This window comes from Mirounga angustirostris, unplaced genomic scaffold (assembly GCF_029215605.1).
Source record: "Mirounga angustirostris isolate CCGP_5_RB_7025 unplaced genomic scaffold, mMirAng1.0.hap1 SCAF_2, whole genome shotgun sequence".
Taxonomy (NCBI): domain Eukaryota; kingdom Metazoa; phylum Chordata; class Mammalia; order Carnivora; family Phocidae; genus Mirounga; species Mirounga angustirostris.
Genome location: NW_026991710.1, coordinates 86,289,786 through 86,309,322, shown reverse-complemented (window position 1 = coordinate 86,309,322; position 19,537 = coordinate 86,289,786).

The following is a 19,537-nucleotide window of genomic DNA, read 5'->3' as shown; positions in this document are numbered from 1 at the left end:
TTTCTTCCAGTTTGTGGTGTCTTTTACCTTTGTTTATATAAAAGTATTATTTTCATATAAAGATTCTATGGTTTTATGAAGTCAAATGTATCAATCTTTTTTTTTTAGGGCTTCTGGGTTTTTTTATCATGATTAGAAAGAATTATAGAAATATTTTCATTGACATCACTGCCACTTTATTGGTGAAGAGTGGGGACTCAAAAATTGATTTTAAATTTCACAGGACTATTTTATAGAGCTAGGTAATTAAGTTGACAGAAAATATTAGCCACCTTAAAATTATTAAAAACACTTCTAGAGAAAATCTTTTCTGACTTTCTTTGACATGATTTTTTGGTCTAATATAGTAATTGCAGAGCAAAAAAAAAAAAAGAAAGAAAAAAGTGTTTTATATTAAAACAGGATTTAATCTCAAATAAGAACTAAAATTATGTTTTAAATTGTCATCTTACTAGAACCCAGGGGTTGGCTTTGTGATTCTTTGAAATCTACATTGTAGCCACACCTCTCCTGGGTAACTTGTATGGGTGTGTTTGAATCAAGACAAGGTGATTTTCTTCAATGGAAAAATAGCTAATTAAGTTGTTATCACTTCTCAGTTATCAACAGAGAAGAGCCAATAATTGATTTGGGAAGGGAGGGAGAATATTATATAAGCTGGCACTGATTTTTTTTTAATTTTTTATTTTATTGAATCACATCTCCTTATGAGTGTGTCATAATTTACAGCTAACCAGGAGCAGCTTCAACTCAAACATGTGTGTAATTCACTCTTCTGGCTTATTTCCATCACATCAACACTCCCAATCCAGACTCTCTTAACACATGTGATATGCTCCGTTCTGAGAATATGTGGCCATTTTCCAGAAAAAAATTGACTTATCTTGTATAGAATACCATAAAGGAATTCCATAGGATAGGTTTCACACTTCATTCTTATCACTGATTTCGGATTCCTACCCCTTCTACAGTTTTTTCTTCCTCATCTTTATTTTTTTAAACTATTAGAGTTATGCACAAACAATTCAGTTTATAAATTTGAATTTTAGTTCCTTTCTATTTATATTTCTCCTTCTCTAGTAGAGATGCTAATGATCTGTAAAATGGCCAAAATATGAATGTTAATAGATAAAGAAGAAAAAAATAATTTGGAGACCATGTAAACCAAAAATCCCTCTCTGAACAATAAGCACTTGAACATGGAACCATATTAAAATTTCCCAGTCCTATAAAAGACATGTAATTTGGCTTCACTGCAGTGCTTATTTTTATTAGCAGTAACTTTACATTATTATTAAAGGGTTTATTTCTTTTCTATTGTGCATGGTAATGGTGGGCTGAGGAAAAGCAGAGAGACATATTAATAGCATTGGGCCTATAAGGTGGTGGGTTACATTTCCAAGAAGATAATCTGCTAAAAATGTATTGCATGCCTACCTTTTTCAATGCACTGTACCTTGCCAGGCTTCCCACCATGGATTTGGGGACAGGGTATGGGATAAAGGGGAGAAAAGCGTATGATCAATAGATGAAGCTACAGAAGATATTGGATCACAAAGGGCCTGCCAGGGAGCCATAATTATGGAGTCAAAGGGACTGAACTGGGAACGATGTTCAGTTGCCATTTATTCAGTCAACATTTGCCAACCACCTGTGATGACTAGGCTGTGGAGCAAGGTTCTGGGGACACAGCAGTAAGTACAAGAGAGTCACTGTACTTCTCACCCAGTTTACAGTCTAGTGTAGAGCTGGGGAGCCTAGGAGGAGATAGCAGGAACAGCAGTAGGGATGGTTGGTCACAAGGACAGAATGAAGCATGGTGAGAATTGGGAAAATATGCTTCAGATTCAAGGCCCTCCTAAGTGTAAATGTCTCCTTTATACTGTCCTAATGTGGACTTAACAAGCTGAGGACACACTGTCAATGGCTGAAAGACAGAGAAAGCTAAGACACAGTCTTTGAGTACAGGTACTTTAATTTAGGACATGCCGCATGTAATACATGTGGATTACCATATTACAAGACAGTATATGACCCATGCCATTGGAGAGGGAGGGAATAATTGAAAATTTACTGAATGTCACTACACTGGCTATATCCCATTGTCTTCAATGCCCAGTGTTCTTTCTTTGATAAAGTTTCCTTGCCCTCAACTGCCAACTCAGAGAAGCAATAATGGGCTATTTGTTGGTGTGGCCAGTGTTTGGACTGGCAGTGTATACCTGAACCAAATCACTTATCCTATAGCCTGGTAGATAATATATGCTGCAGCCTGGCCTAAAAATATGAATTTGCCAATTGGTTCATTTTTCATTGGAATTGAGCTTAGAGCCACTAAGAGAACAAAGTGATTAGCATGGGGAGGTAAAGTGAAGTCATGATTCAGAGCATCAAGAGGGGACTATGCAGTCCATGAGAGAATCAGAAGTAGGGGAATCAGGTTAATAGAGAAGCTGAGGGTTTCCTCACATGTTGGAGTGCAGAGAGTTCCCTGGGTTCCCCTCCTCTGTCTGACTTTGAAAGATGACTTACCAGTGCAGGATGGTAAGAACAGATTTGGAAAAATAGTAAACACCTGAATTGGTTCAGGAAAGAATAGAAGGGAAATTTAAAGCGGTAAATATAATCAAATCAACTATTCTAAGGAGTTTTGATGTGAGGGGAGAGAAATGGTACAATGACGAGAGGAAAAAGTGGGATCAGGAGAGGAAGTTTTTTTAAGATGGGGAAAGGAACATATTTTGATATCAGTAGTGAAGATTCAGTAGAGAGGGAAACAACCACGTGGGAGAAAAGAGATGGGGATGCTGGAGTTATGATTTCCTTGAGCAAGTGAGAGGGATTGCTAGAGCTGGTTGATAAACGAAGTTCACCTTTTGTCCCAAGAAGAAGGCAGACAATATGCACCAGTTGCATAGAAGTTAGTGGCTGTGACAATGAGAGCTTGTGGAAGTTCTCTTGTGGTCGCTTTTATTTTCTCAGTGAAACTAGAAACAGGACAAGCAACTTGAGAGTAAAGAAAGGATAGCAGGTGTAGGGCATCTGAAGAGAGAGAGCAAGGTATGAAATGGGTGAGAGAAGGAAGGCTCTGCAGAAATGTGGTGGTGGCACAGCATGCAGGGCCCACATGATGGTCGGTGACTACGAATTTAAAGTGAAACCAGTCAAGGTCAGCTGCATCGTGAGTCTGGAGTCAACATAAACTCAGGTTACTAGTATTGAGATTGGTCAAGAGGGGCCTACAAAAGGAGCTGAATAAGGGGAAATAGGGGGTATAAAAAGGAATGGTTACTGTTAATTGACTATGGCATTTAACCTCATCAGAGGCCACGAGGGAGTAAAAGAAAGTGCAAAGGTGGTAGGTGGGGGGCCCTGGTTGTGGGAATGAGTGGCTAAGGTTAGGGAGTGGGCAAGATCCCTGGAAGACAGGAGGTCAATGACCAGTTTTCACATTCTATTAAAATTATGTGTTTATGTGTATGTTTCTCCCACTACATTAGGGTTTCTCAACCTTGGCACTATTGACATTTTGGACTGGATGATTTCTGGAGGTTTGAAGGAAACTGTTCTGTTTATATTGTGGGATGTTTAGCAATATACCTGGCTTCTACTCACTTGACACCAGTAACACTGTCCCCGTGGTGACAATCAAAAATGTCTACAGACATTACCAAATGTCTCCTGGGAGACAAAATCAATCTTGGGTGAGAATCATGCCACTGAGTTATAGGATTCTTAATAGAGGTTGTACCTTATTCATGATTATAGTCCCAATGTTTAAAAAATACTTGGACGCAGTGGAAACTCATTAGATGTGTGATACACTGAAGATTTTTAGTAATACTGAGTAAGGTGCTGTGTTGAAGTTATCCAAAATCACCCGTAGGTTTGGTGATTTGCTAGGAAAACTCATAAGACTCAACATATAGTCACACTCATGGCTATGATTACTACAAATGGCACAAAGCACAATCAGCAAAAGGAAAAGGCATAGGGGCAAAGTCTAGGGGAAACCAGGTGTAAGTTTCAAAGAATCCTTTCCCAGTGGAGTCACACAGGTTGCACTAAATTCCCCCAGCAATGAGTTGTGACAACTCTTTGGTGGCTGTTGTCATCTAAGGAAGCTTGTTCGAAACTCAGTGCCCAGGGTTTTGGAAGCTGGTCACATAGGCATCCTCTGCCTGGCACTCAGATTCCAGACTCCCAGAAGGAAAACAGGTATTTAGGATAAACCATGTTGATTACACAGTTTAGGCACAGTGAGCCACTCTTATCAATTCTAGGAATGGTGGGACCCCTATACCCCAAAATCCAAGTTCCCAGACATGCTCAAGGGTCAACCTTCTTGTAACAGATATTTTACTTTCAAAGGCTAGAAGTCAAATCTGCCATTTTAACTCTCTTGCATAGATTTATATTACACATCACATAGATAAACAATACAATTTCCATCTAATCCCTGTTCTCAAAATTCCTAATCCCCCGCCCAAATTCCTCATTTTCCATCCTTTTTTTTCTATACCAATTCACAGAAAAAAAAAAGAAAATGTCTTTAATACAACATCACACAGCCCTGCGTACCCCCATTTTATTAGGAAGCTTCTAGGAATCACTTATTGTTTATAAGGAATGATGCCAGGAGATCCAAAACTCTCTAATGCTTACTTCAAACTGCCAGGAAAACAAAATATCTTCCATATTAATTCATACTGAAAAAAAAGAGGGGCTTTTATCTGGGTAATCTTTAAGAAACCTTTTGTATACTCTGTCATAGCTGCTTCAGCCTTAGAGCAAAATACACTTAATAGAATAATCTTTGTCTTAAAAATAGGGTTTACTGTAGCAAAAATATTATCACTAGTTGTTTGATCTGTTGACCAGGTTTTTAAAAAGTTGTCTGATTACTTAAAGCTCTCTCTCAAAAAATAAATAATCCATATGCTAATTTACAATAATCTTTATAAGTATGAAGAGTTTATTAGTAAAGGTTACTCCTTACAGGCCACAGCAGAGAACAGAGAGGCTGCAGGAATGAGAAATGCTAAGCTGCTGTCTGTGACTCCACCCACCCCTTGCTCAATTAAAATACCCTCTTAAAGAGGCTCTATAAAAATTAATATGTGGGGCTACATCAAACTAAAACACTTCTGCACAGCCAAGGAAACCATTAACAACATGAAAAAGGCAACCTATTAAATGGGGGAAAATATTTACAAATCATATATCTGATAAGGGGTTAATATCCAAAATATATGAAAAATTCATATAACTCAATAGCAAAAAAAACCAGTCTGATTTAAAAAATGGGCAGAGGATCTGAATAGACATTTTTACAAGGAAGACATACAGATGGCCAACAGGTACATGAACAGATGCTCGACATCCCTTATCATCAGGGAAATGTAAATCAAAACCACAGTGAGATACCACTTTAAACCTGTCAGAATGGCTATTATCAAAAAGGCAAGAATTAACAAGTAATGGTGAGGATGTGGAGAAAAGGGAACACTGGTACACCATTGGTGGGGATATAAATTCATACAGCCACTATGGAAAATAACATGGGGAAGTTCCTCAAAAAATTAAAAATAGAACTACCATATATGATCCAGCAATTCTGCTTCTGGATATTTATCTGAAGAGAATGAAAACATTAACTTGAAAAGATATGTGCACCCCTATGTTCATTATTTACAATAGCTAAGACATGGAAACAACGTAAGTGTCCATTATGGATGAGTGGGTAAAGAAATTGTTTTACATATATGTATATATATGTAATGTACTGCACAGTGAGTATAGTTAATAATGTTGTATTGCATATTTGAAAGTTGCTACAAGAAGAGTTCTCATCACAAGAAAAAAATTGTAACTGTATGATGACAGATGTTAACTAGACTTGTGATCATTTTGTGATATATACAAAAGCCAAATCGTTACGTTGTACAGCTAAAAGTAATACATTATATGTCAATTATATCTCAATAAAAAAGCTGAAAACTAGAAAAATGAAACTAATAAGATGTGAGTAATAATGTATATTTTGAGTAAATTTTGAAATATTTTTATATTTTATTTTATATTCTTTATAAATTTATACTTTTAAAACAGTAATTCATTTGTTAGCTCCATAGTCATTAAGAGCGTGGAATCAGCTCATGATTAAAGTCCTAGATCCTTTCCCTAGTAGCCATGACCTCTGGAAAATAACAATTTCTCTAAGCTTTAATTCCCTCATCTATAGAGTACTCATAGCACTTACATCCTTTTGAGTAGTAAAGGAAATAATACACATAGTTTGTCCTCATAGTACTAGCCCACAGCACATTCTCAATAAATTTCCTCTCTTGTGTTAGTGACCCATTATTTGCTACTGCTGTTTAACTATCCATGCATTTACTCAAAAAGTTTCATTTGACACTAGACTTTGCTCTACTAGGTAGGAACATACCTGTGAACAGGACAGCCCTGGCTTCTATCCTCACAGTGCTAAGAATCTAACAGGCAATTAAGTATGTGCTTATAACTAAATAACTACTAGAATAAGCAGGAGTAACAAAATAATCAAACCATAACCCACAAATTACTGAGATACATTAGTGTGTTAGATATTGGCTTTAGGAACCTCTAAAGTAGCATACAGGGTGTATGGACCAATCCCATTTTGTAAAATAAATCCTATAGATGACTAATTGTGTTGTTGACCATGTGAAAGATGTGAAAGATGGATACCAATTTATTCACAGTGTTGGCAGGAGGAAGAGATGATACTACATTCGCAGATTGGGGTTAAACATGTTACTTTTGAGATTTTTGAGAAATTTTTAATTTAAAAAGTGTTAGGAAAAATCATAGTTTTATATAGGGAGATTCTTTTAAAGACTACTACAAAAATCCTCATAAGAAATGATGCATGTCAGACCAAGGTATTGGAGGAAGAGAAGAAACAATAAAAAAAGTGATTCTAAGTTACCATGATTAAACCTTGTAACTGGTAAGATGTGGACATGAGAACGAAGAGTCAAGGGCACCTTCTAGGTCTCTGGCTGAGGTAAGTGAATACACTTAGCTAACCAGAGAACATAACAAAGGGATGGGGTGCTTAAAACTGAGGGATTATGGTTTGACCTTTGAACGTGTTGGTATGCAGGCCCCTACAAGACATCAGAGAGGAGAAAGCTGTTTGACAAGAGGGTCTCTGTTTCAGGAGAGACACCGAGATTGCAGATAAATATTGACTGGAAAGTCAGTCAGCTTATCGTTCTTTCATCTACTGCCTGCTGTGTGGCAGGCACTTGCTGGGACTGTCAATGCTGGTTTGTCTCCTGCCCTCCATTCACTCCTCCACTTAGCCCCTGACTCCTGTGTCATTACAAATAACTTCAACTAACTTCACAATCTCAATTTTGAGCTTTTTCCTCTCTGCTCACCACCTCCTATCATTCTAGTTTCCTCTATCCGGAACCCTGACTCCAGTCGTTCCTTTGCCTCATCAGAACCTATAATCTACAACAGTTTCACTGTCAATTCTTAACCCCCTCATGTTCTCACTTTGCCTCTCATCTAGCTTAAATTCTAACCCCCTTTCCCTTGATGACTCCTACAGAGCCTGACTTTGTCAGTCATCTCCCTTGCAGGTAGGGGTTTTCATGTGACTCATTTCTGTCCTATAAACTGTTAGTAGAAACCTGGTGGAGTTAGTATGGGTACAGGTGGTGGTTTTGGGAAAGCTCCTTCCTCCCCATTTTGTCCTGACATAAATGAGGCCGTAATGGCCAAAGCCTTGGCAGCCATGATGCACCCATGAATGAAAAGCCACGAGAAACAATTGCCTGGATGCAGGCTGGCTTGGATACACTGGAGCAGCTGAGCTAAAGGTAGCAACTGCATTCCTTTGGATATCTTTTCATGTAAAATGCAATCTCCAATCAAGGCAGAGAACATTCCTAAGTATTATGCCCAAATAAAAATGATGGGGGTTTTGATGAATCTGTGTCCTTTAGAATGTTTTGTGTTATTCTGAATGTTTTCTGCTATAGGCAATGGTGAAAGTTGATGTTTAAACAAAGGAAAAAACACTTTAGATCTGTATTATAGAAAGGGATAGGAGTTGGATATATGGAAGTTTAAGAGGACAACATTTTCCTTCCTTTTCCTTCCAAGATAACTCTTCCTTTCTCATTCTATGTGGTCTTGGTGAGGGTCAAACATAGCTCCTGACTGCATGGCCCTAGTAATTAGCCCAGGGAATGAAATGTGAACCAAGGAGGGTCAATCAGAATCCATCCTTAGGATTGTTCTAGTCAGAGTTAGGGGGAAGGCTTAGCTCCAATTCTGGGACAATGGAGCTGGGATGCTGTGAAGTCCCAGTCACTCAGGCCATTTAACTCACAGTTATAGGGTGGGTTCCTTGGAGGCAGACAGAGATGGAGTTTGGAATGCAAGTGTTTATTAGGGATCAACCCCTGCAAAAGGAATGAAGAAACATGGTTGGGCAGAGGGAGGAGTGGATTGAGATGCAGGTTTGACAAAGCTCCAGCCAACCTGACAGGAAGCTCTGGAGTGAGGAAAGCCCAGCAGTGTCCTGCATAGGTTCCAGATGGCTGGTCAGCTTCACTCAGTCACCAGATGCATGCTACCATGAAAAGGTGTGACCTTGGGTGAGGTGGCTCTCTGCAGCTGATGCAGATCCTAAAGGAACTGACAACTGGAGGCTATTGGCTCATTGCATTTCCCACAGTTAGCAGCAAGTCCTTTCTGGAAGAGGGATTTGGCCAGTACATCTACATGTCTACAATACCCACCATATGGAAAAAGTCTGACTGCAATAGGTGAGAATGGGGCCAGCCCATGGACAAAATCAATGCTGAGGGATGGAAAAAGAAATCTAATCATAGGTCCATATATGGACCCAGTTGCACCTGAAGCCAGAACTACCCTTGCTATTCTTAGTTGCTTGAGCCAATCAATTCCCTTTTCTAGCTTAGCCATTTGAGGCATGTCAGTCAGGGTTGAAACAGTTCTGTTTAAGACAATAATTGATTTTAAGGGACAATAAGTGGTAGAAAGACCTTTATAGAAGTTGGGAGAATTGATGAGGGACTAAGATAGTAGCAATGGAGATGTACAAATGTTATATGGAAGAATTGACAGGCTAAAATGACCAGTATAATGCATGAACCAAGTAGAATAAGGATTCTCAGACTGACCTCTTAGCATTTGGTTTAGGTGATATGGGAAGATAGTGAAGCTACTTACGGAGATAGGGAATAAAGGAGGAGGTGGAAAGTGGGAAGAATTTAATGTAACATACTATATTCCAAGTGCATATAATGTACTTATTTAAAATCTAGAATGCTGGAGAGGAGGGGGGTGGGAGGGATGGGGGGACTGGGTGATGGACACTGGGGAGGGTATGTGCTATGGTGAGCACTGTGAATTGTGTAAGACTGATGAATCACAGACACATACCCCTCAAACAAATACATTATATGTTAATAAAAAAATAAAAATAAATAAAATCTAGAATGCTAATAAACTTTCAATGAAAAATATTACTACTAATATGCAGGAAAACTTAAAACAGTTGGGCATCTGAAGAGTTTTTCTGCTTGGAAGAGCTGTTCATATAACCAAATTAAAATTGAAAATTTGCTTGAGTCAGGATAAATTAGATAAATGATGCCTTTTAATTATCATGAAGCTGTGACACTCATCTTCACTACAAGGATAGATGCACCAAGAAAACTTGAATGTGTTTTCAGTTGGTCAGAATAACTGTGCCCTTGGGCAGTCATAGCAAAAACCTGGAAAATACTCATCACCTCTGTTTTTAACCCCAAGACCCAACACAGAGTCTCTTTTTTTTGTCTACCATTATGTTATCATTTCAGGACATGTTGTAAGTTTCAAGCTTATACTCTATATGTTTAAGAAAGTTACATTCTGACAGTATCCAGGGGTTTGCACAGATAAATTATATGAAATCACCTTATGAGATAGATTACTATGGAAATAAATGTTATTCACATAAATCTTTATTTACAGAAAATGGCACCAATTGACCTCACAATCCATATTATTGTGAGTTAGGTGCTGCCCCAACATTTCACATGTCTAGAAAAATCTACAGTCTAAAGGTACAGACAAAAAATGTGTTGGATAATTGTGGTTACTAATAATTCATAGTCTGCACCAGATCCTCATTTTGGTACCTCTGTCTCATTGTTCTTCAACTTAGTTCTTTTTCAGTTAACTCATGATACCTTATTTGTCATCGCCTCACACTATCTAAAGATTCATTCTATCCTCACTAGGACTTCTAGTCACTTAACCCTTCCCAATTCCCCTAAAACATGAATCTTCTATGGGAGACATATCACTCCCAAAGGGGAAAGCTGTTAAATATAAGCTGGGCAAGAACATCTTATATATTTGAATGGTTTGTGGTCCTCTAAAGAGCCATAGTACATAAGCAGATATATAGTATATTTTTGATTTAAATTTCTTGCGGGAGTGACAGCAACAACAACATAAAAAGTCTAAAAGACACCTTAAGGAATTATAAAAGAAAAAAAAAGGTCAAGAAACACTGATCTAGAACAACCACCTACCTGAATGTTCAATTAATTCAATACCTACTTACTCTCACCCTCCCCTTCCCTGTCCTTGTGATCTTCTGTAGTGTCCAATGTTGTCTAATAGAAATAAAATGTGAGTCTCACATGCAATTTTAAGTTTTCTAGTAACTGCTTTAAGAAAGTAAAAACAGGTGAAATTGATTTGAATATATTTGAGTTAACCTAATATATCCAAAAGACTCAATATATGACCAGTATAATAATTATCAGTTAAATAGCTCACATTTTTTTTGTGGGATTAATATTCAAAATCCAGTGTGTATTTTATACTTATAGCACATTTTAATATTCATTGAAATTATTTGATCTGTTTCTAGATTTTATAAAATGGTTAAAAAGTAGACTCATATATCCAAGTTATCCTAAACATATTTGAACATTTCCAATAACCAAATATAGTGTCCAGCATTTTAACTCAAACTGAAATTAGTTCAAGTTAAGTGAAATAAAAATGTCAGTTTCTCAGTCATTCTCGGCAGATTTTAAGTGCTCAAAAGCCACATCTAGCTGGGGGCTACCGTTTTAGGAAAAGCAGGTTTGGTCTATAATTCTTTCCCAGTTTTCTTTTACTTTCTGGATTCAAATGTGGTGAAGCTGTAGAAATGTAAGATGCTGGTCAGGACAGATATAAGATAGCAAAATTCATTTGAGTCTTCACTGTTATTAGGCAATCATATGGCTGCTGTCTTATAGACTTCCTTGCACAGGATAGCTACTAACTCGGTACTATAATCACAACTTCTCTATTCTGACTTTAGGGCAGACATCACAAATTAAAGATGATGCTCTTTCCCACAGAGCTCAAGTGCAGCCTCAGAATACTTTTATAGGTTATTTCAACTCATATAACTCATCTTAAGACAGAGTTCCAGTCAGCCACAATAAATATATTGGAGTTACCATAAAAGTTGAAAGCATTCTGCCATCCTTTTCTTGGTTTATTCCACCACATTCCTTTCCAGAATATATTTTAAGTGAACATAATGGGTTTTAGAATGGGATATGTAATGATTCTTGGGCATTAGAAGGCAAGTACCCATAGCATATGAGTAAAAAGCAAATCCCTGGTCATAAAACAGGCTTGGGATTGAATCCATTTTTACCACTTACCCTCTGTGTAATCGTGGGCGAGTCACTTAACTTCCCTGAGTCTTATTTCCTAACTTAAAAAATTAGAATAACACCTGCTTTGAATGATTATTATAATAATTGAAAAATATAGGACATATCATGTGTTTGGCACAGAGCCTGGCACATAGTAAGCATTCAAATTGAATTGATATCTATCATCTTGAGAGAATTAAATATATTATTACATAAATACTCAGTGTTCATATTTTTTGGTTTCCCTACTGGCTTTTTAGCTTCTTGGAAAGAAGAATTATTTGCCATTCAACATTTCATATCCTTTCTAGGGGTTAGCCAGATTCTAACCATAGGGCTGAACTTCAATGACTTCTGAATGAATGAATCAATGTACCTGTAAAGTTATAATTGCTCTCATAATATTTAAAGATAAACATGCCTTATCTGATAAATGGTTAGTATCCAAAATATATAAAGAATTTATGAAACTCATCACCCCTCAAAATGAATAATCCTATTAAAAAATGGGCAGAAGACATGAAAAGACATTTTTCCAAAGAAGACATACAGATGGCCAACAGACAGATGGAAAGATACTCAGCATCACTTATCATCAGGGAAACGCAAACCAAAAGCACACTGAGCTATCACCTCACACCTATCAGAATGGCTAAAATCAACAACACAAGAAACAATAGGTGTTGGCAAGGATGTGGATAAAGGGGAATGCTCTTACACTGTTAGAGGGAATGCAAACTGGTATATCCACTTTGGAAAATAGTATGGCGTTTCCTCACAAAGTTAAAAATAGAACCACCCTATTATCCAGCAGTCTTACTACTAGATATTTACCCACAGAATACAAAAATACTAATTCAAAGGGACACATGTTTCCTGATGTTTATAGCAGCATTATCTACAATAGCCAAATTATGGAAACAGCCCAAGTGTTCATCAACTGATGAATGGATAAAGATGTGGTATATATAATGGAATATTAATTCAACCACATAAAAGAATGAAATCTTGACATTTGCAATGCCATGGATGGGGCTAGAGAGTATTATACTAGGTGAAATAAGTCAGTCAAGACAAATACCATATGTTTCACTCATCTGTGCAATTCAAGAAACAAATGAACAAAGGGAAAAAGAGAGAGAGAGAGAGAGGCAAACCAAAAAACAGACTCTTACCTACTGAGAACAAACTGATGGATGCCTGAGGGGAGGTTGTTGGGGGGATGGGTTAAATAGGTGATGGGGATTACGGAGCACACTTGCTGGGATGAACACCAGGTGTATGAAAGTGTTGAATCAGCACATTGTACACCTGAAACTAATATTACACTGTATGTCAACTAACTGAAATTAAAATAAAAACTTAAAAAAAATGCCTATTCATATCAAATAGCTATTAAATACAAGCTGAAGAAATTTCTGTGACACTAGAGTGCAGTGTAAGGACTTTAGGAGGGGGCAAGTTCAAAATTCTAAGATCTTTGTCAGCGTATTTTAGAGTCGATGATATTGCTAGTATTTCAATTGGAGCTTAGATCATAGGAAGAAGAGGACAACCTGGTAAAGCCATGGTAAAGAACACATTTTCATAGAGGAAAGACATCAAATTGAAAGGTCTCAGCATCAGAAAATAGGGAGTAATTAAGTAGGAGTTATTTAGGGAAAGATTGGCAGTAGACAAGAACTACATTTCCCAGTAGGTGAGTGTAGCATACCACAGTTGGCAAACACATGATTAAGGCAATCAGTAGAGGGACACCCTGGCAATCAATTACTTTCAAGCATATTTGGTATCATGTAGAAGTGCAGCTATTACGACTAACTTGGAGTAGAACTTTAACATCTAGAAGGGACTGTGAGGAGTAAGTCGGGAAACCAATTCTAAATGAAACACTATAGTAGTCAGTAAATCCAGAGAAACACTCAATGCCATGGATTAAACTACCATACTTTCATGCTTGAATTATGACAATAATCTTTTATATGGATCTTCCTCCTCCTTCCGTCTTTCTTCCCTTCCTTTCCATTCTCCATATGGCAGTCAGAATGGAATTTCCAAAATGCAAAATTGAGCCTACTGTTCCCCTAGTTTATACCTTTCAAGAGCTCCAAATTGCTCTTAAAGTTCAAACTCTCTAACGTGGTCTACCAGTTCCTATAAAATCTATTCCTTAATTCTCTGACTTGCATCGCTCAACACTATGATTTAAAATCCAGCTATATTGAACTCTTTCCAGTTCCTTCAAGAGAGTATCTGCCATGGTCTCTCTCACTTCCAGGTTTCTCAACATTGTTCCTTCTGCCAGATAATTTTACCTCTCTTCTGTGCCAGGATAACTTTTTTTTTTTTTAAAGATTTTATTTATTTTTTTATTTGAGAGAGAGAATGAGAGAGAGAGAGAGAGCATGAGAGGGGGGAGGGTTAGAGGGAGAAGCAGACTCCCAGATGAGCAAGGAACCCGATGTGGGACTTGATCCCTGGACTCCAGGATCATAACCGGAGCTGAAAGCAGCTGCCCAACCAACTGAGCCACCAGGCGCCCCAATTTTTTAAGCATCATTTAGGTTGTAGTTAAAAGGCATTTATTTTAGGAAGTGTTCTCAAAACTGTCAAGTTTGAATTAGTTGCCCTTGTACTTCCTTCCATGTACATTCTACCTCCTCTTTGTAACTTCATCACTCACCCCCAGATTCAATCGGGATAGGGATCATATATGTCATCTTTGGTTATATCTCCAGGGCCCAACACACGTTATGCATTCAGTCAATATTTGTTGAGTGAATAAATGTATGGTAGAAGCTTGTTTATAAAGAACAAGGCTGGTCTCTGATTCTGAGCATTAATATTATAGGGCAAGCAACTAGACTAGCCAGATGCCGAGCCTTGAAGTACTGAACAGAGCTTACAAGAGATCTCCTTGATTATATTCAGAGGATGGGAACAGGTAAATTAAGAGTCCTATTTCTGAAGACTGAATAAAGAGCTAAGCAGATTTTATAAACATTTAGTTTGTCTTAGTTGTGGTTAGGATGGAGCCTGATGTTTTCCTACCCATGATTTTTTTTTTCACTTACTTACAAGCCACTAATAGAATATTAATTATTGTTAGCTATGTTCACATTAGTACTGACACTGAAGGAAAAAGGGACACATGATAGTTATACTTTATAATTTTCATACAATTATTACACATCCCAATAGTGAATATCGATGGTCTTTCTCTAACCTAGATAGTATATGGAATACAAAATAAGCATTTTAACCATTGACTGACAAATTAATACATCAGAAGAGCACAGATACCATATTTTCTTGATCAGAATTACCCAGAACAATGATCTATTCTGCTTTACTTGATCCTGCTTCTCTAATGAATTTTACTGTAAAATTCCAACATTTACGATTTTTTAAAAAAAAATTGCTTTTCTAGTCAATTGTTTTCCATTTTATTGATGACCCAAATCCTTGAGCAATATAGCCAGTATGCAATATTTTGTCCTATACATAAAAACAAAGTAGGGTTTCTTGCCTTTGGAAGATACTTATTGTGACCTTGACAAATTGTGACCCCTGTTGTGATATGTCATATCATTATAATTCAAAGGAATTAAAGATGTTTAATTAATCACATACTTCCAAGGATTTTACCAAATTTCTTTTGATGAGTAAAGCATCATTGAGTTATTCTTGATTTTCTTTTTTCCTTTCCAACTTGATGGTATGTGTGTGTGTATATATATGGTGTTGTGTATAAACCAGTGTGTGTGTATATATATATATATATATATATATATGTATTTTTAACTGAGTTTATTACAAATAAGTACAATGTAGGCAGAAGTTAATCTACTTATCTTGTCAAATTGTGTTCTCTAGTATCTAGCATAGGACCTAGCATATAACACGCACCGGGAAATATTTCTTTGAATTGCTGAGTAAGTGTACTAAACATTTTAATCCTGAGTGTGTTCAGATTTTGCCAGAAAACAGAAGTCACTCTAGTGTTTTGGGTAGGAAGAAAATTAAATCAAAACATTGGAATTGCTGTGAGAGAGGTCTGGAAGCTTATTTTTCCGCAAATTTGAAAGGGTTGCATGAGGGCCACTATCAATGATCCTAGTGGCATGGAGTACTGAAGTGGATTATTCTCAGGAGGATGGCTGGAGCCCCTGGAAGTTTCTGCTGATGATATCAGTTGCTTACTTATAGCAAGTGATTCCTGGGAGAAGCGCTGAAAGCTAAGGAGTGCTGCCAACAATGATCTCATCGGTCTGCAAACAGCTGCTGCTGAGAAAAATGGCTTCTTTTTAAAATCTTTGTGAATACCTCATTGGCAGAATCTAACCCTGAATGATACTAGAAAGGGATTCTGGGACCTGTAGTTCTACAGTGTAGACAGAGATGAGGGTAAAATTGATAAAAGGCAATTCAGTACACTGAGACTTTAGGAGGGAGCCTCTTATCAGAGTGAGAGTGAACTAGCCTCTAAGTTCCAAGATGAAAGGGACTTTTATCTTTTTAAATTGGTCTGTCCTCAGCACCTGGGCATTTATGGCAGTGATAGCTCGCTGAGCAACACAGAATCCCACTCCCCTTCCATAGCATGGAGTTGTTTCTGGGAAGTGGCTACCTAGCTACTTTCCCCAGCTTCCCTTGCATCTAAGTGGGGCCATGTAACTAGTTCTTGCTAACACACTTTGGACAGAAGTGATGTGTTCCTATTCTGAGCTGAGGTTGTTACGCATCAGGCACTCCATTTCCCAAGGTCTCTTTCTTTTTGCCTGTTGTCTGGCTGAGGGTAAAACATCCAGCAGAAGATTCTGAAGAGATTCTAGGACAAGGCAGTCACTAATGGAAATCTGTGGGATTTTGACCTCACTTGCATGTAAGCTGCTGACCAGGAATATCTGATCAGACTTTGTGTATGAGACCTAAATCACGTAGTATAAAACCAATGAAATTTTGGGTTGCTTGTTGGTCCTAAGTGCTTAAGAAATATTTGATGAATAAATGAGTAAGAAAGAGAGGCTTGCCACGCTCTTTGCAAAGACTGCTGTGTCATTGCCTCAGGATGAGTGCCCCATACAGGCAGCTTGCATTCTAGCATATTCTTGGTGTGCTTTTTCCCCTTTACTTCCCACACATTCCCCAAATGTTGTTCAGAGATATGACAAGGCTAGCTTGGTAACCAATTAGAAAGGGATCTCCTACTGTTAGGAATTAAAAATTCTTTGTTAACACAGCTTTCTGATCAAAATTTTGTAGGAAAAATAAAAGTGGTAAGAGGGTCACCCCTTAACATAACTAGTCTGCTTGATTAAGACCCAAAACTCCTGTTAGGTACCTTCGTACGTTTAGTAATTCCTACTTGACAAACTAAGAATAAGTGAGGATCCCATGTGATGTATTCGAAACTTCACTCTAATCTTGTGGGAGGCTCAGGTATTGGAAATTATCCAGATCATTGTTTTCTGATAGGTCTTCAAATTCTTCTACTAAATCACTTTAATCCTAGCTTCAGAGATAAAAATGATAGCCAACATAGCAATAGGGACTATATGAAGAGCTTTATGTGTACCACCAGCTCATTAATTCCACACACAAAATGACTTATTATTATCATCACAATTTTACTGATGAGGAAACTGATGCTCAGTGAGATTAAGAAACATTCCTAAGGCCACACAGGTATTTAATGGTTTTCTTTGATGTAGAAAATAATTTATGCACCTCTTGATAATTTGCCCAATACACTCACAACTAGTAGGTTTTTCTTGCCAAGATTGTGTTTGGTAATTATTTTCCTTAATAAATACTCTGCTAAGGAATGAGTTATTTCTTCATATATTTGGCACGATGTCTCTCTTGATTTCAAAATCTTTCATTTTGCACTCATTTCTCCATTTCTGTATACTGTATTCTTTATAGAATTGATCTCTTGTTTTCTCATTGCTTTTAAAACCAGAGATCATTTGGTTAACCTGGTCTCCTTGATTTAAGGATTGAGTAAGTACCTTAGAACTAAAAATTAAAAGGACATTATTAAAGGAATTTTGTTCAAAATAAGCTTCAGTTGCATGCCTAGGAATATTTCTCATGTCAAGTTTTCACAAAATAAATATCTCAAAACAATAAAGTGAGAGCTTTTTCTTTAAAAGATTTTATTTATTTGAGAGAGAGAGAAAAAGCAGGGGAAGAGCAGAGGAGGAGGGAAAGGGGGAAAGAATCTCAAGTGGCCTCTGCGCTGAGTGCAGAGCCAAACCGATCCCACAACTCCAAGATCACGACCTGAGCCGAAACCAACAGTTGGATGTTTAACAGACTGAGCCACCCAGGCACCCCTAAAGTGAGAGCTTTTGATTTGGGATATAAGCTAACAATTTCTCTGTTGGTATGTGCTGATAACAGCTAATAATAATGACTGCAAATATAATTGCTATGATTATTCCTCTTGTTGCCACAATTATTTATTGAATGTCTATTATTTCCATTCGCCATACCAAGTACTTATATACAAGAACACTAATCTTTAAAACAACGCTGTGAGGGAGATATTATCCCTATTTTACAGGTGAGTAGTTTGAGGCTAAGGGAGTTTGAAAAGCTTCTCCTGTGGACATAAATAGTGATAGCTAATGAGTGACAGAGATCAGATTTGAATCTGATGTCACGTCCTGCTATCTTCATTACATCATGCTGCCTCTAACTCATTTATAAAAACACATCTGAGTCACAGTCTCATTTGCTTACCTGGAATCAAAGAGAAATTCTCAGCAATATATTTGAGTAGTTCTAGAGTAATACCCTGGGCAGCCGGTACATACATTAATGTGTCTTACCTCTCTGTGTTTTCTCCTTCCTGTGAACTGCTTTCCCAATTCTTTTCTACTATCTAGGTCCTGGCCAGCCAATTAACATACAAGCTGTTTGTTTTTTGAGGTGGTAATAGATAAATGCTAGCCGGGTAAATGCTTCTTTTAGAAAGCCTTCCCAGATTTCTTCCATACAGATGATCCCTTAGGTAGGACTTCATAAGGGGAAGAGCTCATCTGGGGGAATAGAAAAGAAGAACCAATGGGTCAGGCAGGCAGCTTAGCAGACAGATGGAGGGAGCAAACATAATTTATTTTAGCTCCACAGGTTCACTGAAGCCTGTTGAGAAAAGGTATGACATCCACCCCTAATGATCAACAGTATTGATCTCATTAACATTATTGCTTTAGCTCTATAATTTTTAAAAATTTTTTAATTAACATATAATGTATTATTTGTTTCAGGGGTACAGGTCTGAGCTCTATAATTTTATGAAATGAAAGGAGAAAAAATCTAGAAGAAAAGCAAAATTTGATCCAATAAAATTAGAGGCTTTATTTTAAAATTTTAGTGTGACTTTATTCTCTACTAGGTGGCTGCTTAACTATTTACATTGCTGCCAAAGAACTGCCCTCTCCCATCCACAGCTGTTTCCCACCCAGAAAGCTTTTACCCCAGCTGAGCAGCCTTAGAATCTGGATGTGGAGTTAACATATGGCTTGTTAGAGCAGGGATTCTACACATTGGAATCACCTGGGAAACCTTAACAATCCTGCTGTCTGGGTTTCCTGCTCAGAGATTCTGATTTAATTGGTCTGGGGACAGGGGATCTTAAAACCTCCCCAAGCATATCTAATGTGGAGCCAAAATTGAGAACTAGTGAATAACTTGGCTGGCCCTAGGAGGCTCCATGCTGAAATCCTAGGAATTTGTAAGGTAGAATGCCACTAACCAGCTACTCCTGCTACTTTCCTCTTATA